Source organism: Stegodyphus dumicola, chromosome 3 (genome assembly GCF_044657685.1).
Source record: "Stegodyphus dumicola isolate Sdum_Otavi_A_Nest chromosome 3, ASM4465768v1".
NCBI lineage: Eukaryota > Metazoa > Arthropoda > Arachnida > Araneae > Eresidae > Stegodyphus > Stegodyphus dumicola.
Window position 1 is genome coordinate 182221827 of NC_140770.1, and position 24105 is coordinate 182245931.

A 24105-nucleotide genomic window follows, 5' to 3' on the forward strand; every position below is an offset into this window, starting at 1 on the left:
TTTATTATGTATGTTAGATTTATTTATTATTAATAAAGTTGTAAAATGCAAACTTTACACTTCTAATTTACATTTTCAACATAACTGTTTTTTTAATATTCTCGGTTAAATAATATATTTAAAATATTATTTTAGTCACGAATTGATTGTTGAGAAACAAATGGATCAGCAACATATTGATGTTTGTTGTCGATTTTCGGCTGAAGACACATCATGCGACCATTATGCGATTGGTCAGATAATAACAGTTTAATGTACTCTCTATCGCGACATGATAATCCAGTGTTTTGTGCCTAAATTGCAAGATATAAATATGGACGACATGTGGTTTCAACAAGACGGTACAACATACCGTACAGCCCGAGAAACAATTGAATTACTGCATTCTCTAGTCTTGAACTTTCCCATTCTGGTGATAATAAGTGGCCGTCCAGATCATGCTATTGAAAGCCGTTTGACTCTTGTTCTTTAGGGTTCTTGAAAGACTAATGTTTAGACCAACAAGCCGAAAACCACGCATGTTTTGAAGTAAGAACCTATGCACTGTATTAACGAAATTAAGTCCTCTATTAACACATTTATCCAAAACACTTTGTTAATAATTTATCCAAAACACCGTATTAATTTACATTTATCCAAAACGGTTATGGAAAATTTCAACAAAAGACTGCATATGCGCCAGTAAAGCCTGGAAGCCATTTACCCGATATGTTATTCCATACATAACCCTATACTGTATACATTATGAATCAATAAATAATTTGCAATTTTTAATTAGAAACTTGTGTTTTCTATCAAATATACTTCTTGGATGAATTTTCGGATACCCTTTATGTTTGCAAATTTTAAATGTGGAAATTTGGTTTTAACTAAATAATACATGGTCAATATCTTATTAACTATAAAGTTAGATATGTGAGGATTATGTTAAAAGTCATATTTTCTGTCGGATTTTGCTTATTCATTATTATTTTTCCAAAACGTTCGCAGCTTAGGAACGTCTCTGTGTTCAAAAATGTGAAGAATGGTATGAATAATCAAGAATTTAAGAAATAAAACTTGTAGTCATTTTTTAACAAATAAATTTGAAAAAATTATTGTTTGATACTATTTTATTCAATTTTGTAGTTACAATTTTCTGCGCTTTTCCATGGCGTTTTATCGAACAAAAAAGTGAAATACTGGAAAAAATGGACACTATTAAGACTAAATTTCGAGTTTATTAGTTACAATAAATTAAAAATATTAAGTACAATTCCTTACTGATTTGTGAAATTTCTTTGTTTTAATAAAAAGAAAATAATTACTAAATTTTATTATACAAAAATCTACGTTTATTTTTTTATGCACCTTCTTCGAATTTTTAAGCTTAATATTGTACAGTTTCCTGGATTTACGGAAAAGAGAAATAAGAAATATCACCTATCCTCTCTGCGATTTGAACCATAGACCTTACATTTGCTACTGGAACTCACACCTCGAAGGCACGCATGCGGAAGAGGCAAAATTCCTTCCAAGTATTACACATTAACGTCGCATGCATCGTTCTTTCTTTTCCCTATACGAAATATATGTAATTTATACATATGGTTCGTGTGGGGAAAAGAAATATCTCTATGTAATTTATATACAAGCTTTACATTTTAATGAATGCACGCCTACACTATTATACTTCTTCATCTACCCTATGTATAAATATGTACATAACGTATTCCTCACGTATTTGCCCCCTTAGCTGTTTAGCGTTAAGTTATGGAAATATTTTAAATATTCTCCTGCCTCTGTTATACTTAGTTTCCCCTGAAAGAGCTAGTTTATAGGTAAAACGTGTTCCCATGATTTTCGTTTTTATTTTTAATTTGTGTATTCTATTTGTATCTGAACTTTAGTATTATCATTTCATTCATTTTATTTTCCTTTATTTACCTTCCATTTCCTATTTGAAATGTATTTTGTGCACGTTCTTTCTTAAGCTACGCAGACATAGCAGGTGTGCTTACACTTGAGAAAATTTACAAACATGCGATTTCATCTTACTTCTAATATTTACGTTCCAGACCTAAATGGCAAAAAAGTCAAAACAATTTAGAAGTCAATGACTTAGTCCTCATCAAAGAAGACAACCTTCCGCCTCTTAAATGGAGGTTAGGGAGAATAATTGCTGTTCATCCGGGCTCAGATCAAAGAGTCAGAGTTGCTAGTATTAAAACTGGTCATGGTGTCATAAAACGAACAGTCGTGAAGTTGTGTCCTCTTCCTATTCAGACTAAAAAACTATGAACTGCTTCGCCTATAATATTTTGTATTATTTTTCTTATGTTTATCTTTTCTTACAGACTAAGAAGTTTCAAAATGTTCTAACTGTTGAAATCCCCTGGGATTTCAACGAGAGCCAGGATGTTTATGTGAGTATCGTTTGCTTCATTTTATTGTTGCAAACAGCGTAAATTTCTTTTGTTTTTCTTCCTTTAGTTTTGAACTTTATGTGTGGCAACAAGATAATTGATTGATAGAATTGTGTTTGTGACAGCCATGTAGAATGGCTCGCTTATTTTGTATCAATTATTTCGCATCGCTGACATTTTATTTATAATTAGTGTAATAAAATAAAAGAAAGGGAATACAGTCCATTTGTTGATTGATTATTGTTTGTGAAACATATTAAGTAAAGAACACAAATAGTATATCATGATTTAAAGGAGGAAAAAATAATTCATTGTTGTACCTTATTTTAGGTTTTAAAACACTCTAAGTGGCAAGGCCATATATATACGTCCTAGAATATTTTTTGTGATATCTGTAAGAACGTATATATACGTGCATATTAAAATATGTCAAAGAAATTAAGGCAATAGATCAAAAGAAAACAGATCCAGGTATTAAATACCAGGAGAGATTTTACATTAAAATCAAAAACATAATTTGTCCTCTAGTAATTTTTGGGAAATTTGTGCTTTCTTAGCGGAAACCCTGGCCATTCAGAGGATTAAAATTAAATTACATTCGATGTCAATATCATTGCGTCTAGTCTTGAACACCAGTTGCTTTAAATGTTTACATGGCCTTGACAATCTTTAACATAACTTATCGCTGCTGTAAGGGCAAATGGCTGTGCTTGAAAGACTGTTGCTTCTGTCCAGACTACGCTTCTAGGTAAATTTTTTATTACCAGTATAGCAGAAATCACGCCCTGTATTCGAGCCATCTGTATATGAAACTTTCAAAACCCCAGTTATAAGAGTTCTTGTGAATTACTGCATAGAGGTTTAATTTCCCCGTGTAGGAAGGTAACTCTGTGGTACTCGAAGATTTTTACGTTATATTCTGTGCTCCATAGGGTACGGCTTTGTTTCAGCCTTTAAATATTGCTTAGAAAGGCTTCCCACTCAAATCTGAGATCTAACGGTGGTATTTCCGCTGGAATTTGAAAGTCTACACTTGAAGTTGTGCAGTAACACCTGCAGATACGCATACGAAATGGAAGTTGGATTGAATTACTGATAAGCTTCAGATGTTGATTGTGTTTTTCATCCTATTCAATGACACAATTTAAGATGGCTCGTTTTACAACTGTTAGGCATCAGTGACTAAAAAGATGCATTGACACTTCCCTCCCCATTTAAGAGAAAATATTCGCTGCATTGCGTTTGCCAATAAGTGTGATCCTTGCTAAATGTGCTTGATGTATGGCAGCCACGAGAGTTCGCAATAAGCAGGCCTAATATTTTATTTGCTGCACACATTTAATGATTTTCTCATTACGCTTAATACAAGGATTCTGTTTTAGAAAGTCTTTTTGGCCAAATACAAACACTCGCGTTTTTTTTTTGGATGTAATAAGTTTTGGGTATTTGCCCAATCTATAAATTCATCAAGACTTTCCTGTGATTTTGTTTGCAGATTGCTAACGCCTAAGACTACCCGCAAGAAATAATCAGCATAAGTTACTAGGCTAGCGTGGTCACGTTCTTATAAACTGAGAATACCGTGTTGGCTGCAGTGTTTCACAGCGTTGAATAAAGCTCGACGCCCTTTCATTATGGCCATGCCTCATTTATGATTTAATCTAGTCATCTGACCGCTTCTTTGGCTGAGATACCTTTCCAGTAAGTCAACTAAAGTCCTTGAGCAATTGGTTATTACTAGAATGCTGTTTATATCCGGTCACCACAATGAATCAAATGCACTTCGAATATCAATTCATACGATTATGATGTGTCTGTTATTCTATCTGTTATCAGTTAGAATCTTCAACACATATCTTATTGCATGTTCTTCAGTAGAACAGGCCCTCCTGAATCCGTACTGATGGAGATGCATAATACCACTGATTTCCAAACAGTAATTTAAGCGTGTGCAGGTATTATAGGTTACAGAACTTTGGCATTGCTCGTTAGAGATAACTTTGCTGAAGGGCTAGCGAGGTCTTCTTCTTTCTTTAAGAATATTGGAACTCTTGCAGTTTTTATGCTAAGAGTGAAATGACGCAATCGTCAGCAAGCTGTAAGTAATATTTTTGGATAACTCTGTTACAAATTTTTGGTGATGAAGTTATGAAATCCAGGTAGCCTTGGGTCGTTTTTACGTATCAGTGCAATATGATCCGGCTTATTTCTTTGGGAATACGGTGGTGGTCCTTTGAGTGTTTCCCAGTTTCTTGTGGAAAACATTTGTCTTTTATCACGATATATTGCCGTATCGTCTTCTTGGCTGTCCTCTCTGAAGGTATTTTGAAATTTGTTTTTGACGGCATCTGCACCAGATCTTGCTGACGATAGTAATGTGGCTGTAATTCTAATTTAAGGAGAGACTTTGCTACATGCTGTTTTAAAAGCTGCGCCTTAACGTGCTGTGGTGTTGTTACAAAATGTCCTCCAGGAGCTACAATTAAGTCCTTTAATTTATTTCTTAGAGGCAGCAAATGCTTATCTATAATATTCCATGCCGGAATTGCGTAATGTGTGATGTTAGGTAGCTCGTGCCTTGCTTCATTAAAACTTTATAAAACTTAACGTCTACAGTTCTGCAGTTTCTATATTATCTACATTCTCATAAGCATATATTACAAAAAGAAATCCTTGTAGGTATGGGTATTTAAATGTATTGCCTCCCACTTTTATAGTTTTACAATTTTTTAAAATGTAGTGTTTATAAACATATTTGTAGACAAACGTTACAAAATTAACATCATATTTTGCTGTAAATTTTAGTTCAGGTGCTGAAGCTTGTTCATCTCCTTTTTACTTCCTTGCACGAAATAAAAAGGAAGTACCGTAATCGCAAAAACTTTCAGGCAACATATTTCAACGAAAATATTCATTTTGACCGCTATCGAATTCAATTTAACGATGTTTTTGCGTGATATCTGTACGTAAGGACAGACTAAAAGACTCGTTTCCTCCAAAAAAATTATAAAACTGCTTTAAAATGAATTCTGAAGAGAATTTTTCGTGGCGTCTATACGAACGTATGTACGTACGTACGTACGTATCTCGCATAACTCAAAACCGAGTAGCCTCAGAACGTTGAAATTTTGTATATAGGACTGCTATAACATGTAGATGTGCACCTCGTATTTTGGTTGCAATTGACCGCACCAAACGTATATAAATATATTTATATATATATCCACTCTGTTACCCGGTTCAGTGATCTGAGTTTCTTTACTCTTATATGTTTGTAAATTGTACTTTTTTGCTTTAAAAATGATTGAATTATGTTGTTTTTATCATCCGGTTAAGGTTTTTATGCCTTTCATAAATCTATATTCAATATTTTTAGAATTATCAACAATTTTAAAGTTGTTTAAGTGCCGCTAAGCCTTTTTTGATGGGGGCCATTGATTGTTTACATTTGAAACAGCACACTAGTGGATTTGTTGCCAATCTAGAGAAACTTAGCTTCGCAACAACAAAGATAACGCCTTCATTCATTATTGCCAATTAAATCATGCTTAATCCTTTCTGGAATTTTTTCGAGGAACTAAGTGTTTAAGATTTACTTCGTAATTTTTAATATAGATATTTTGAGTTTATTTTGAGTTATTTTCCTCTATGAGTTCAATTAAATAATTATTTATGTGAATATTAATATAATATAATCCCATTGTTACCCGGCAGTAAGCATAAGTGACTGTGAACGGTGATTCGAGAAATTCCGAGACGAAAAATACAGCCTGGCAAACTAGCCTATTCCCGGATGGTCTGCAGAGATTTATGAAACCTTTCTGGAAACTTTGGTAGAACAGAGTTACATCGTAAATAACAGGAACTGACAGAGGATGAAAGAGCGTACGTAAAGTCTTTTCTCTCTCCTATTCGCTTGCCTTCGTGGTGTAATTGGAAGCATACTGGACGCGTATTCGAAGTCTAAGGTTCGAGTCCTGGAGAGGGCATTACATATTTTTCATCTGTCCTGCCTCAAGGGAAAAAAAACCTTAATGACGCTACAAGTATACCTTAAATTAAGAAAAGAATTAATCTTAGTTTTGAAAAATATATAATAAACAGCAGTATTTATTGGATGCCAAATACATAGAATTGTAGGATTACGCTGTGTCTACCAGCTGCATCGATGTTCTGCAGACACTATTAAGCTGGAAGCGAGTTATCACTTTAATCCGGAACAAATGACTTGTGTTAGAAATATAAAAATAACCTTTCTCATTTAACTTTTCAAATGAAAAGAAAAGTACTTCTTCTCTGACAGATGACTTCTCCGACAGGCCCACCAGCCGCCGAGCGGTAAATTCACTGAACACTGGTAGTTCGATCCGAGGTTCGAATCCCGCAAATGAGCTGGCTGCATGGGCGCTGTCATGGTTTTTTTTCCATGCGTAACTTGTATATATCCAGTTTCCCTTGGATAGTTCTCCACGAAGGCATTCCTACCTTTAGGCAGAAAGCCCTCGAGTGCTTTGCCATAATTAAACAAATCAAATATCTGCGACAGACAAACTTAATTTATTTGCGGAATTTTAAGTTTACATAAGATAAAATTAAATTCAAATGTAGTTAAAGCAGTCTACGAGTCTAGTCCACTCAGACTAGAGTGCTTAATATGTCCAAGCTAATTGGCTGCGTGCATTTAAAAGTCGGCTGGCTAAAGGCTAAAGCCGCAAATAAATTTTCGCAGAAGTGGCAATAGTAAGTAACAACGGAACAGCGGGACTTGAAGCTTCCAGAAGTTCTAACTGTAATCATTCAAACCATCAGCTTAAATTAAAAAAATAATTTGCATTTTGATGAGGGCTAAGGAAAGAAGAAGTTATAGTAAAGCTTCAACTCATAACAGCTGGTTAATTAACATAAAATCTTTCAGCCTATCTAAATGCAGGAATGTTTTAGATAAACAGCATGCTAAAATTAAGCATATAATTCTGCATGTCTGGCGTTAACTGTAAAAATTTACCATTCCTTGAGCGTCTCTTTCGGGTTTTATTCACTTTTAGACTTCAACATATTATTACTATTTTTATTGTTGTAGATCTTTAATATCATTATCTTATCCCGAAATCAGTTGTTGTCCAAACTTAACAGCATTCAATCTGGTAATTTCCCGCTAAAAGAATTGTTGTTTTAAAAAGCATTCCTTACCGCTTTATCTGCTCTTTTAAATTCCAAGGACACAATCTTAAGCTGCAAACCCTTTCTTAGAACGGTTCGATGCGCAGCTGCGCAATTTCAGGAATTAATGAGTGAAAAGCTCTGGACCACTCAGCCAGAAATCCCTAAATTTGAAACTAATTCGGAGGCCAATAGATAAACTTTCGTCAGCTAACGAGTTAATTGATCTTCCGATATCGATGATCAGTTCAATCGATGATGCCCTCTTCACATCTGGTTCTCTTGTTCCAGGAAGGAAGTGTGAGACAGATGTCGAATTCCAGAATGTAACTCTGCATCATCAGAAATGCAATAATTTATCTCTAATCCATATTATATATATCATTCCATAACTATAAAATAAATCATTGTCCTCATACATTTATGATCCTTTAGCAAACGCTCATTGATTTCGCTTAGTGTTCTTATTTTGTAATGTGAATAGAACCATGAATTAATAGAGGCAATGATTAATTCAGAAATAAATAATTTTAAAGATTTCATTGAATAATGTAATGTGTATCAGTTAATAAGCATCTAGGTTTTATTTATTTCCATTTGCAAGTTCAAAAAGCAAGATCTACTACTAATATTCGTGTAACACTTTTAATGTTACAAAAGGTTTACTAATTTTTTTTTTATAATGCAATGATATATATTTGACACGAAGATTAAGAAACTATCCTGTTCGGTTACACACCATCCACACACACTTGTATATATATTATTAGAAAGGTTTTTTCATATATCATCTCCAACGATCAGAAATTTTAATTAAAATAATAAACTATTGGAATAAATTTTAGTCAGTATTTTATAGCCATAAATTATTGAAAAACTTTTATTTGGTAATTTAAGCAGTATTTTAAGTTAGTATTTAAAGCTATTTAGATTTCTATTGTAGTAAGAATTATTTAAAAGCTATATAGAAATAGTATTTTAGAACGGTAAAAATTTTAATTTGCAGAAATAAAAAGTAAAATTTAAAGTACTAAAAAGGCAGCTATTGCCAATGATCGTACATTAAATGACTTGCCAAGGGGAAGAAAGCAATTCACCATCCAATAATAATAACCAAATTAAATGAGAGTGCTTCGTCTTTTTTCCAAGTAAGGATCAAATTGATTATTTTACTAGAGTTAAAATATACGATATACACAAAACTGTATTAATGGAAAGAAATTTGTTATAAAAAAACTCTAAAATAAATATATTCTTCTTAAGGTAGTCGTTAAGAACTAAATTAAACGAGATTCACACTTTAGAAAATCAATCCCCGACACTCATAATATTACAAAAACAATAAAAGAAACCATTGAAATCTGTACAAACTAATATATATAGTAGACAATATTAATAGAAATATGTACAAATAAATACATTATATTCGATTCAAATGCTAAATTAAAAGTAAAATCAAAATTAATATATTCTTTTATGTATATGTGTGTGTATGTGTGTTTATGTAATATATTCTGTAGGTAACTTTCTTTACTCAACATAGAAAATTATAGATTTGGGTATATTACTAATCTACATAACGGAGAAGAAAAACCTTAGCAGATATGACTGAAGATAAAATATAGTTATTTCTGGATACTTAATTCTTGCGGTACTGATTGTCAAATGACGATACAGAACAGAAAAATGACACATACTATCAGAGCGCGTTTTAGCAAAGCGGTCGGGTCTTTTCTTATTATTATTTAAATATTGAACTGTGATTAGATAAGAAATATCCGCAATTCTACTTTTATATAAGGATTGATGCAAATTAATTTTTATATGACATACTTTAGACTCATATACGTATTAGTAGATTTTAAGACAGAAGGGAGGCATAGCCAAATTAAAATGAGGGATTAAAAATGACTATTTATCAAAGTTAATAGTTTTCTTTTAAGTTTCATCTTTCATTTATATAAATCTTTCTAAGCATAACATATGAAAAGAATACTGTATTTGTTTTACTTCATCTTATAAATGTATCATATACTTTTTGTTAAACGAGGGATGTTAGAAATCAGTTGAGCTTTCGAAGAATTCAAGTACCGTTCACTTGCCGGCTGAACACATGGTATTCACCGAATCGCGGAAAACATCGCGGCTGAAAACGTCTCGTAAAAAACAACGCAAGGTGAAACTTCGTGGTACAAAATATCGTGGGAGAAAATAAAGCAAAGGAAAAGCATCGCAGTTCTAAAACACCGTGTTACAAAACATCGTGGTCGAAAATAAAGTGGTTCAGAAACTTCGCAGTCTAAACATACCTTCCTCGAAAATATCGCGGTAAAAATTAAAGTACCTACAAACCATCGCATGACGATAACATCGCACACATGCGTTTTTAGATTTTAAAAGTTGCAAATGCATGTTTGTATAATAATTTGGGAGCGCAAGAAGGAAAGTGAGTGAGTCAGTAATTATGGCGCAAAAACCAGAGATGATTATGACGCGCCAAACACAAGATGGGATGATTACAATTGATGACATTAAAATTCAATAAATAAAAACAAGTAGGTAAATGTTCCAAATCCAGAGGATGAAGTCATATAAACACAAGTTAAAAGCACACATTAAAATTCAAGACACTGCGCAAGAAGGAAAGAGAGATTCTTTTACTTATATATTTAATATTTTTGAACAAACTAACAAATTTTTGCTGAAAAAGTAAGAAAGAAACTTAAGCATTAAAAAATTGAAAGTGAGTAAAAAATTAAGGCTACTTATAGAACTTAATAGAATTTTAAATTTACGTAGTTAATTAACAAAAGTCATTACTAAATTTATATATTTTTTTAATTATACTGCTAATTTTATGAAAAATACAATTTAAAAATGCTTCGAAAAAGGAAGATAAATAACTGCAGGAGGTAACTTTATAAAAATTGCTTACGTAATGATCAAATTATTTTCTTTCACATTTGTTAAGCTGATATTTTTTAGTGAAAATGATAATATAAAAAATATATAAATAAAAATTTTTTCGTTTATTCTAAAAATGTCATTAACATTTTGATATATAGCGTGCAATCAATTTTTTGGATTTCGATTTGTTAATTATGACGAAAGTCAATTACATAATATGTCACTATGCGATAAGAAAACCGCATGTATGCAATGCTATCGTCATGCGATAATTTGAAGGTACTTTATTTTTTACCACGATATTTTCGACGACGATGTTCTTAAACTGCGAAGTTTTTGAGCCGCTTTAGTTTCGACCAGGATATTTTAAACTTCGATGTCTGAGAACTGTGATGTTTTCATACACGATGTGTTGTGTACAAAGTTTTCGCCTTGCGTTGTTTTCTCCTTGACATTTTCGTCCGCGATGATTTCGCAGCAAGCACAGCGAAAAGCTATAATTATCTATATTCTTCCCACTTTTTTAAAAATCTCTTGCACTTATGATGGAGCAGTCATCCACTGGGTTCATTTAGCAAAACAGAAATGATAAAAAACATACAGCATACGATGTATATAATAGCAGAATGAAATAAAGCTAATTATTTGGCTCATTTAACTAAAAGAATAGCGTCAACTCCTAACAGAAAGTCTTCACAAGAAGAAGCAGTTATAGGACTTCTGCAATACTTGGCTTTAGGCCAGATTTTAAAACGAAAACGAAAGTTATGTTATTTAACTTCTAGTGAGTATATTATTCACTCGTATTTAATAAACTAAGTATAAAATTCGAAAGAGAACTAAGAGAGCATTTTCTTCGAATGGAAAGCAAAATTTGTCGCCCTACATAAATATCAAATAACCCGTTGCTGATTACAGAAAAATGAAGAATGTACGTATTTATTTATATTCAGGTTAGCATAACTATCTTGATAAAGGCGATGCATTTATTTATTTAGCAAGATTTAATGTTTATTTATCTGAACAATTTGAATTGAACTGGCGAAAATAAAGTGAAATTAAGCTAACTACTGAGAAAGGAAGTTGTATTACTGGAGCCATCTACTGATAAAAAAGGAAAATAACTATTAAATAATTTCCTTAAAATTTGAGAGATTGGAACTGGGATCGTTAACAATAAAGGAATAATTTTTCATGAATGTGAAATGGTTTTAGAAAGTTTAATGCACCAACAGAATATATTTTTAGAATACTTTTGGCTGCAGAAAAATGGATAATGTGATTTTCTGACCAACTGTGTTGGGCAGCAAAGCATTATGCGTTTCGTTTTTTCCATACATGTACCTCATGTTCCTCAGCATGCAATTTAAAGTCTCTCTTAGTTTTACCAGTGCGAATTAAACTACATTGTTAACTAACCCCATATATCCCCAGGGTTTAATACTCCGAATAGGATCTTTAAATATAGAACTGTGAGTTTTCTGAAAAATACGTGCAAATTTATAGCTAATCCATAGAGAGAAACAAATTACGACAAAATTCTTATAATCTCTAAACAGGTTTAATCAAATTGGAGAAAATAAACATGAAATTAGTCTAACTACTAATTATTAATTATTCCTTTACTTATTTTAAAAGGGAATATTGTTGAAGGTTTTTGCATATTTTGATATTGATACTGAAAGAATAAAAATAACAAAAGAACGGAGAATAAATTGTGTTTTAATGGAATATATTTTGGTTTAGCATGCCAAATTCAGTTTGTAATAAATTTCTCAGTAACAAATTGCAAACACCTTGGAATTCGTAAGTAGATAAAGCATTGCATCGAGAATCTTTATGATAATTTTGATCTCTTCAGACTATCAGTTATAGACTGACTTCGTGCGGCCAATAGTGTATCTTAAATCATTCTAAAATTAAGAATATTATACTTTCCCTAATCTTTCTTTTACTACTAATTTTGTCGTCTGAATACCGAGAAAGGAAAATTATGCGAATAATTTAATTTTCGAAAGAAGCGGTTACAGTTAGAAGGCAAGGAATCATAAGTAGCCATGGTTAGATTACAGATTACTACCACAACATACATTCTAAAAAGAATACGTAGTCATATTATCATTACAAGATTCAATAAGATATATTCATTTGCACTTCTGTAAGTTTGGTGTGACTTTGACAGATTTATCTTTGTCAGTAACACGGAAACAATCAATTTTTGGTCGATTCCATTTTGATTTTGTGAATTTGTTGCCACTACTGTAAGTTTTGTCATCATCCCCATTTTCATTTTCCCTGTCATTAAGCTCTAGTTAAAATCAAAACTTATCAACCATTTCCCACTAACTTTCTATTTTTTTCATAAAATAAAATTTTCTCTGTTACTTAATTATGTTTTATTACGTTTTTTATGTTATTATTATGTTTCTTAATTTATAGTAACTTATTTTCTCTTCTCGTTTTTCATTGTGTATGATATGAAAAAAGTGCATCGTTCGTTCTTTCAAATAAATTTAGCAATGTGAGTAAAGCACATTTGCCGTAATTATCCCTTATGAACAAATATGCAAAATTTCAAAACATGCGGATATTGGGGGAATTTTCAATAAAAAAGCTCTTTTTTTTTTTTTTTTTTTTTTGGCTGGTATACATCTACTTTAAGAATATGGCAAAGTTTTATAGGTTATAAATAAAAAATCTTTTCGAAAAATTTATAAAGTTAACTAAAAATGCAAATTTTAAAAGAAATCAGAAAATAGCTAGTAATTTTGCTTCTATTGAACCTAAGTTTTAAGCTGTAAAAGAAGAAATCGAGTAAGCTTAATAGAAAAAGAGATATTAATAAATATATATAAAAATTCAATTAACATTGAGGAACTAAAATTTTGAGAGCTAATTTTTTTAAAAACTACTCGTGCAATTTTTACAAAACTTGGCACTTCGGCATAATTGAGTCGTAGAATCGAAATATGGAACGAAGTCGGTGTGTCAATTCAGAAAAGGTTTGATTTTGTATCAGAATACCCATATCATAAGGATAATTAATATCTATTCTAAGACCATATGTAAGTCTTAGGATAGATATTAATTATCCTTATGAATACTTCTATTATATATTAATTTAGGATATATATTACTATACTAAGACTCGGGATATATATTAATATATACTATCTCGCGCTTTTTAGACATGAAAAAAGCAAGTTAAATTTCGTCAATCGGCCCAGTAGAATTGGAGATACAGAACTGTCCCCCCTTTCTTTTCTTTTTTTTTGGGGGGGGGAGGGAGTTATACCTAACGGTATAAATTCATACTTACACATATCGGCAGTCATACATATTATAAAATAAGTAACAGCCAAAAATTACAGAAAAAAAGTTTGAAAATATTAAAGAAAGTAATAAAAAAAAATCCTTCAGCAGCAAAAAATTTTGCCCATGGTACAAAAAGGGGTGGTGGAGAAAAAGTATAAAAATATCGTCTTAATTATAAAAAAAGGAATTAAGCATTGATACTAGCTTAAAAGATTTGCGAAAATGAAACTTTAAGATCACAGTAAAAAATACGTGAATGTCAAACAAGAAAATTCCTAAGCATCATAAAAAATAAGGTAGCTAAAAAAATCATCTCTTTTCTCAAATGCTTGTTCTTTCGAAGTTTTTAATCTCTTGGAGCTTTGAGAAGTATGTTTTTGGATAAACTTTTCCTTCTGCTTATCTCCGAATAATTCAGTGAAAGCAGTAACCTTTTTCAAGCTTTAATTAATTTATTCAGAACATGTTTTTTTTCTTCTATAGGTATACGTAATATAAATTTTAGGTATGATGCTGAAGATTTTCTCAAGCGTTGAGCAACTCTTAATCATTCTTCGTGCAAGGAGATATTTCGTGCAATAATATTCATTCTTTGATATTTACATTATTTCTTTACTTGAAGAATAACACTGTAGCATTATTTAAGCAAATAATATACAGCTGATTTGAAGAGTTGTAGGTACTCATGTATTTAAAATTCTTATAGATATTTTTATAGGGCATTTCTAATTGAAGTGTGCAGTGAAATCTCTTAACATTGCAGGCACACAATCAACCGGTAATATCAAAACAATTGCATATTTTGAAGACTCAATTTAAATCTGAGCCCACCAGCGGTCGATCGGTTAAGCCGTTGAATACTGGTAGTTCGGTTCGAGGTTCAAATTCCGCGAACGGACCGGCTGCATGGGCGTTTTCGTGGTTTTCTCTATTTGTAACGTGTATATGAGCCAGTTTCCCATAGAAAGTCCTCCATGAAGGCAAATCTCTCTTTAGGCAGATAGATCTCGAGGCTTTGTCGTAATCAATCCTATAGAATCATCTTTTATGGAAGAAATGAGCAAGGGAAGAAAGTTAGAATCTGAAAAATAAAGTGGTTAGAACATGACAAGAATCAGTTTCTGAATAATAAAAACAAAACTGCATTTTTTAAATGTTTCAAAATGCAATATCGATTCGTATGACGAAATCCCAAATGAAAAGCTCTGAAGGCGATAAAGAATTAGTCAGGAATAACAACTGTCTGATTTCAGGGAAAGTCGCTTTGGTGTTCATTGCAGTAAATAGCTTCCCAATAAAATACTAATATAAATTCTGCGAAAGTAAGAAATTAATTTGCTTACAGTTACGTAGACATAACGTTTTATGCAAATGTTAAATTATTTCATCAAGTGCATTTTTTAATATTCGAAATTAAACTATCATTGTAATGTTGGTGTTAGTACGATACTAAAACATATTAATGCTACACGCAGGTAAACTTTAAGTATGCACGTTTTATAAAGGTATCCATACTATAGATTATTTGCTTTTTTATTTATTTAAGTGCTCCGCCCTTAGGCATTGTTAAGACCGCCAAATGCTAGAAGTTTGTTCGGGCTTTTGATCCTACGTAAACAGAATGGCTGCATGGCTTGCTATATGAGAAAGTTCTCTCAGATCACCCTTCATGAAGGCATCCCTCAACTTACTTCAATACATTCATATACTGCAAGCTACTGTAATGTTTACATTGAAAAAATATCGTCAATTATTTATTTTGTTTGCTCAATCACTTAGTTACAATCACATCAATAGAAACATTAAAATGTTATCTTTAATCCCAAAGAACTCATATTAAAGAATAAAATATCTGAAACAGTATAAATACTGTAAAGTCACTAAGTTTTTCTATGCTGAAGACGTGATAAATATGCAGTACAATCGCCGGGACTCAACATCCGGACCTCCTAAGTGTGCTTGCTGTTACACCACGATGGTATCCGGAAATGAGGCAGAAAACACCTTATGTACTCCCCCTTTTAAAGGGAGACTTCGGATGATAGGACCCAGTCGCCAAATCCTGTTGGTGACGAAATTGTCCAGCAACATTTAGTTCGGATGCCGCTGAAGAGACATTAAGTTTTTTGATGTTGGAAACCTAAAAAATGTGCAATGCACTGGCCGAGATTAGAACTACGAATACGCATCGAGTGTGCTTTTAGTGACACCACGAAGGCATGCGAAAAGGAGGGAGAATATACCTCATACATTAAAAGGAAAAAAAATATCTGATGCGGGCACCGCATCAGATATTCGTTGTATCAGATATTCGTTGTATAGCCTATTAAGTTATACACATTTTTTCCTGTATATTATCTAAACTTATTTCCTCACATTTCATAGAGATATATTTCTCTTTCAATTAATTCAGTTCTCCCTTCAACGGCAAAGCAAAAATGCATAAAATCTGAAAAACCTAAAACACGAAATACCGTTAAAAATACTTTTACAACTACAATTAAATTTCTATGCAAACAGAACGCACCAGCGGGCAAGAAAGCAGATTTTTCTGTGCAAAAATCTTAAAGTTAACTTTGCGTCCCACTCGGCAAAAATACATTCAAAGTGCAGAAACTGATTTACTATTCTATTGAGTTTCAAATGTAAATAAATGGTGGTCCTTTAGGCTTAACTCGCCACATTTGAAATTTGATAATTCTACAAATATTGCATGTAGATTAACAAAAGGCATAAAAACCTTAACGGAAACAAAAAATCCGTAATTCAATCACTTTTAAAGAAAAAACGCACAATTTACCAACATTTAAGAATAAAAAATCTAAGCTCACCGAGCCAGGTAACAGAGTGGAAATATATATATATATATACCATTGGTTTAGCCTATTGCAACGAAAACGGGAGGTGCACAAGTACATGTTATAAGAGTCTTATATACAAATTTCAACATTATACAGCTACTCATTCTTGAGTTATGCAAGATATATACATACGTACGTACAGACGTCAAGAAAAAATCTCTTCTGAATCCATTTTAAATCCGACTTACTATCTTTTCCGGCAAAAACAGTCTTTTATTCTGTCTGTACATACAAATGTCACGCAAAACCAGGGTTCAAATGGTTTCGACAGCGGTTTAAATTAATATTTTCATTGAAATATGATACCCGAAATATTTCCGCGACCACAACACTTCCTTTACTTTGTACAAGGAAGCGAAAACATATAATTGTGAATCGAGTTTAAAAAATTTGTATAGTTTAACAACTCTTAAGAGATGTTAGGTAATCTTACCTTACAGACAGAATATTATATAGGAAGACATAACTTCGTTTCAGTTTTTTGTAAGAAATTTTGAATTTTGTTTCAATTCATATAAGACATTTTGTTCCAAAGACTACCCGAAATTTTGTTCCAAAGACTACTCTATTGCATATATTTACAAAGTGATGCAGCTCTCGTTACGAGATATGGCACCGAGTTTAGAACTAATACAAAAAGCTGAAGAAGAATAACTAACAGAAATGTGATGATTATTGTTAGAGTTATTAGACACGGAAGAAATTATTCGATCACTCCATTATGCATAATTATATCAATTTAGGTGTCGCGAGTATGTAATATTACTATAGAAAGAATATTTTCGTAACTGAAAACAGAGAAAAACATTAAGAGAACAAAATTAACCAATGAAAACGAAATATTTTAGTACTAATAGAAATTCTTCCTCCCTCCCAGAAAAAATTGCTGGCATTAGGAGACCCCTAATGATCCCAGGAAGAATTCAAATGATCGAAAGAAAAGTCACTTTGTTCTATTAAAATAGCAAAATAAAACATTTCTCAGACATCTTTATTATTACTTTAACTATCGGTTATAAAAGAAAGCAAGTTTATTTCTTCTAATAAAAACTGTAAGAATAATTATTACACATTGCATATATTTTCTAATCTTATAGATAAAATGTAGGATGACGTTTATTCTTTGTTCTATACGGGACAAATAGTCACATATCATTGATTTTATGACGTATGTTATTTTAAAAGTCTGTCAAAATTTTGGTCCGTGAGTTACGGTAGCTACATTGCATCGATTTTCAATGATATTTCAAGTTCTGTACGGATAGCGTAATAGAATATTGATAAATAGCTCCTACTAATATAAACCTGATAACTAGCTTCTCTTCTATAAATATTATCTTTCAGGAATTTGGAGTTTCATATCCCTTACGAACAGTCAGGATTGTATTTGCATAATTCTGTTTTTGCCTGTAATAATCCTTTATAATCCTGGGTATGCGTATCTATTTCTATAAACCTGCCTAATTCGAATAAGACGAATTACGTTTATAAATGATGTTTTAACTCTTTCACAACCAGTCCGCTCCACAGGGCCGTACATTTAAACAACCAGAACCGCCCGAAAACGACCGAGATTGTAATCTCGATGTCTTCCCTTCCTTTAAGGTATGCAGTAGCAGGTGCGGTTTTTCCAAATGTATTGTATCAGTTTACTTCAGACAGCTTGTCCTAAGAGGTTTCTTATCTTTGGGTTACTCGTGACATTTCGTTGTTGATTCTTTTGTGGTACGGTGTGCTTGTAAGCTTTAAACAGCAATAAAAGTGCAGTTTAAAAATTTAAGGAAAATATTTATTTTTAATCAATATGTTCATCCCTATAAAAATAACGGAAATAAACAAAATCACAGTCAAGTTCATAACAAAGCCGGAAAGACGTGTTGGTCTGATCTTCAGAATAGTTTTATAAAGAACAGGGTCAGAGGCTAATGGAATCTTTGTTAGAAAGAACAATGGATGCCATTCGAAATCTTCACACCTATTTTCTGTGTTAATGGACGGAGAGGGGAGGAAATTGGCTGTGAAACTGGAAAGGTATTTCGGCCGGTTCGGTATTTTGAGGATACATGTTAGCGAAGGGTCTGGATTTCAAAGAGTTAAAGGCATTATAGTACTTCTAATGACAACGACAAAATTCATTTTAAATTGCGTAAAGAATACTTTTATATGCATCTAAAATAGGAGTACTGTGTATGAGAGAATGTATTGTTACGTTTATTTTTCTGACACCAAGTTTTACGTTCGTACGAGGTTTGCAGATTTGGAGTGAATAACGACGACACTTGATGAAATATCGAAACACAATTTATTTAACAAATATTAATCACGACAGCTCCGAAATCACTTTTTTCTTAGTCGTCGGAATTCTACTATAAACACGCTGGAACAATCAGCGACACAACCTTCAGGCTATTACGCTATTACGGTGAAGACAGCTTCATTGCAAAGCACCAGAGTACAGCTCCCGACTCTGCTTGGCCGTTCTCGGAACTCCACGTATTTTCGAGACTCTCCACCCTAAAATATGCGATGCACTCGATGGCATACAGAGCAGAGCTCTCGACTCTTCGGTTCAGTCGTTCCCGGAGCTCAACACACTCTCTCGACGATGCACTAACCGCGATACACTAAGAGACTTTTTCGATGCACTCGACGACCTACTCGGCAGTCGCTGCCCGGCTGTCAACTCGATCGACTCCGCACGGACGGACTAACTCGAGATACTAACTAACTCGCACTCTAACTGACTGCGAACCAGCAGGGTTTATATAGTTTTCGGCTTGTGTTCGAGAACATTCTCGGTTAAACCGGTAAGAATTTGTTCCAGAAGGTTCTCCATACCATCCATGACATATCGCCAATTTTGTCGCCAGATGGGCGATTTCTTGGCAAATGTGGCAATAATGCCTTCCTTTGCCATTTTATGGCAACCTTAAACCTGATTTATGGGGAAGTTATCTCACCGCGCCTTCACATTTCGTAACATCATTATTTTTAAAGTGTTACCCTAAAAAAAGTACATTTCAAAAAATGGCTTATAATGTAGTATCAGGACTTGTATTCCTCTTCACTTGCTTTGGAAACATGAACTGTCCTGACTCGGAACAGGGAGCTTACTCAAGCTATGTTCAATAAATTGTGAAGTAGACAATACACACAGGAAGGGTATACGAAGCCCTTTATTTTTCTATCTTTACAGAGATTTCAGGAACTTCGGAATACAGAGACCAACCACTTGTGGTCTGAACGTAAGAATATAAAACTACTAACTAAAACTCTAACTAAAACTAACTTTGGATTAATATACAAGTGCCTAGCTTTAAGATTGGACGTTATTTAACAAAATCCGTATGTAGTACAGAGAGCTGCTAAAACTACGATGCGTTTAAAATTATCAAGAGGACTAAACCTCTGGCCTTGAAGGCAACTAGCAACCGAGTAAAAATACTATGGCAGGTGGCTTGCAATAACTCTTTCCTCTCTCTTGCTTGGCAAAAAGCCACAACTTAAGTACTTGGCGTTAGCAAGACAAATTTGCATAAATAAGTTAAAGCTTTAATTCTGGCCGGAAGTAGAAAATAAGAAGTGATAGTAAAGATTTAAAATAAAATAAACGTTAGTAAAACTTAGGATCCTTACAGTAGGAGCTATGGACACATATGCTATGAGTCCCATTATACTGTTGTGTACGTACGGATTCGTTATGAAATGAATGCACAAGTCCGATGAAAAATGAACAAAAATTTATTATTATCACAACAGAAATGCTTAAATTTTCTCAAATTATCATGCAGTATCACAATATCTCACAGTAGTTATCTTTTAACTACTTAAATGTACAATAGAACGTAATTCAAAACAGCTAAAGAACGCTAATCCGCGAATTCGCTATAATCAACAACGGCAGTTTTCTAAACAACAACAAACTAAGCAACTACTACAAACTGAGATGTTTTCCTCCTTTTATAAGATTTTAAAATCACGCGCTAGAATTTTCCAGTACTTTCTCGAAATCAAAAAGAGATATTTATTTATTTAATGCACGCGCTCTTGTATTTTCAATTTTCCAGCTTAGCTTTCTTTTAATATTCGTCACGCGCTGCACTGCGCGAGAAATAAAACCATTTAATTTATAATTGAACTAACATTAGCTTTTTTTTTTAAATACCAAATTCGTAACACTGCCCCCTTCCCAAGGACTGCACGTCCCGGGCAGTACAATCCCTGGACAGGAAGCTAAACTTACAACTGTGGCATAAATGCAACTGAGGCATAAACATTACATTACAATATCAAACAATATAAACAATAAATGCAATAACTAACTTAAACAAATCAAATGCTATCAAATACTAAATACAAAACAAATACTAAATACAAATCAAATACTAAATGCAAATCAATTACTAAATACAAATCAAATACTAAATACACATTTATAAACAAAAAGGACCATGGTCTGATACTATTTACAATTATTTACATTACGTACTATGGCCATAGTAATGAACTAACCTGTCGTAAGTGTTCGAAGATTCACGGATTCGAACCACGACGTCATTCGTGTTCAGCACTGTATATGGACCATCCGAAAGTGACTGTAATTTAGGACTCAGTCCTTTTCGTTGAATCGGGTTCCACAACCACACCTTGTCTCTTTTGTTGAATCTATGTCCAGTAGCTCTCGCGTTGTATCTGGTCTTCACTTTCTCCGTCGCCAAGTTCACTCGCTTTCGTGCGGAACGGTGCATCACTTCAAAACGGGCCTTGACATCTTGGATGTGTTCCTCAGGCGATGAAGGCGCATCCGTACGGCGATGAAACAGGCGGTCACAAGGCAGACGAAGGTCTCGACCGAAGAGCATATGAGATGGAGAATAGCTGGTAGTCTGGTGTTTCTTTTCGACCCTAGCATGATTTCGACTGTTTCTCGAGCTGGTTCTTTCGGACAAAGCGTTGGCATTTCTAGGTGAGGATCCCTTCTTAGGATGGATAGTCATGTCTTCAGATCCTGAAAGCAGTTTGTTGTTTTTCAAGTCTAAGGAAAAATTGTATTTCCTTAAAAAGTCCAATCCGAGTATGCATGGATCTGTAATATCCGCCACATATGTCGTGTGATGGTAGGCGGCACTTCCAAACGTGATGTTTACGTTTAACTTCCCAGTTATGTCGATCTTGTCACCAGACGCAGTCTGAAGGGTAACACAGGATGGCGTCCAAATAAGTTTATCTTTAAACTGTTCAGCTAAATCTTTCCTAATGATGGTAACATTAGCTCCTGTGTCAATGATCATATTGCAAGGAACTCCATCGATATTCCCATTGATGGACAGTCCGCTATTGTTGCCACTCACTATAGAGATCTTAAGCGCTTTAAAACAGGGTTTTTCATTATCTGGTAACCTCCGTTCCTTGATATGGTCATTAATTTGTTTCCTGCGTCGTTGCTCAGAAATTGTCTCAATTTTCGTACCCTGGGGTGTTCTGCAATTCTTTCGTACGTGGCCTTCAGCTCCACAGTTCCAGCACTTTGGTTTCTTGTCAGTCCTTTTCCTTCCCGTGGCATTTAATTGTCTGTTTAAATCGTATGCCTTATTTTCCGTGCTCTGGGGAGTTCTGCAGTTCCTTCGTAGGTGGCCTTCAACACCGCAATTCCAGCACTTTAGGGTCGGTTTTGTTTCACCATTATTCCGTCTTAAAGCATTCACTGGTCTTGTCAACTCATCCATTTTATTATCCGTGCCCTGGGGTGTTCTGCAATGCCGTCGTAGGTGACCTTCAGAACCACATCTCCAACATCTTACAGCCACTTTGTTCTCACTGCTACTCCGTATCAAAGCATCGACTTGTCTGGATAAATCATCTAAACGAGCCATCAATTGGTCCCCTGGGTCGTGGACTTGAGCAGCTCTGACTGGATGGCGGTCTCGACGGGTGGCTTGCTGGGCTGCCTCAAATTTCATGGCATACACTAAAGCGCTTTTCAGATCTTTAACATCCGCCATTCGCAGTGCTTTCTGTATTTCAGGGTCCCGGATGCCATCGATGAAATATTGCAGGGACAGGATTTCCCTTGTTTCTGTCGGGCACTCCGAAAAGGCGTGATGTGACAGCCTTTCAACATCCGTGGCGAGTTCCTGAAGCGTTTCGGTGAGCTTCTGTTGACGAGATTTTAATTGGAGCCTGCTGTAGTCTTTTAAACATTTCTCGCCGAAGCGCAGCTCCAAAGCGCCGGATAGAGCTTCGAAATCTAGCCTTTGATTTTCGGGAAGCGTCTGCAGGATATCCGCTGCGTCTGCTCTCAGAGAAGCGGCGAGATGACAGGCCTTAGCTTGGGAATCCCATCCATTCGCATCCGCAACGATAGAAAATTGTGTCCTATACACCTGCCAGGAGGTCTTCCCATCATATGTAGATAGTTTCAGAACGGAACGAGCAGGCATCGATAAAAATTTGAAACCTTCAGAATTGTTTCCTACCGTCGCTATGCACTTCTTTAGGCTGTCAACTTCTTTGGCAACGGCAGCAGAAACCCTATCATCAATTTGTTGTTCGACGGCAGAAACTCTCTCTTCTATATGTTCTTTTACAGAAGAAATTCTTTCTTCTACTTGTTCTTTTACCGAAGAAACTCTTTCTTCTATTTGTCCAACTTTAGTTTCAACCGCGTCTATTCTGCCTTCCATAGCCTCAAATTTATTTTCTATTACGCAGGTAATTTCTCTTTTCATTTCGTCCTGACCTGCTTTCATCTCATTTTTAAGAGATTTCATCTCTTCCTTAACGGATTCCTGGCCCAATTTCATTTCTCCTTTAACGGATTCCTGGCCCAACTTCATTTGTTCCTGTGCCGCTTTCATTTCTTCCTTGAGGGATTCCTGGCCCAATTTCATTTCTTCTTTAAATGAGGCAAAGGCTGATATTAAATGCCTTAATTGCTCTTCCATCGCTCTTGTTATTGGCATTCAAATCCCACTTCTGACACCAAAAATTGTTGTGTACGTACGGATTCGTTATGAAATGAATGCACAAGTCCGATGAAAAATGAACAAAAATTTATTATTATCACAACAGAAATGCTTAAATTTTCTCAAATTATCATGCAGTATCACAATATCTCACAGTAGTTATCTTTTAACTACTTAAATGTACAATAGAACGTAATTCAAAACAGCTAAAGAACGCTAATCCGCAAATTCGCTATAATCAACAACGGCAGTTTTCTAAACAACAACAAACTAAGCAACTACTACAAACTGAGATGTTTTCCTCCTTTTATAAGATTTTAAAATCACGCGCTAGAATTTTCCAGTACTTTCTCGAAATCAAAAAGAGATATTTATTTATTTAATGCACGCGCTCTTGTATTTTCAATTTTCCAGCTTAGCTTTCTTTTAATATTCGTCACGCGCTGCACTGCGCGAGAAATAAAACCATTTAATTTATAATTGAACTAACAT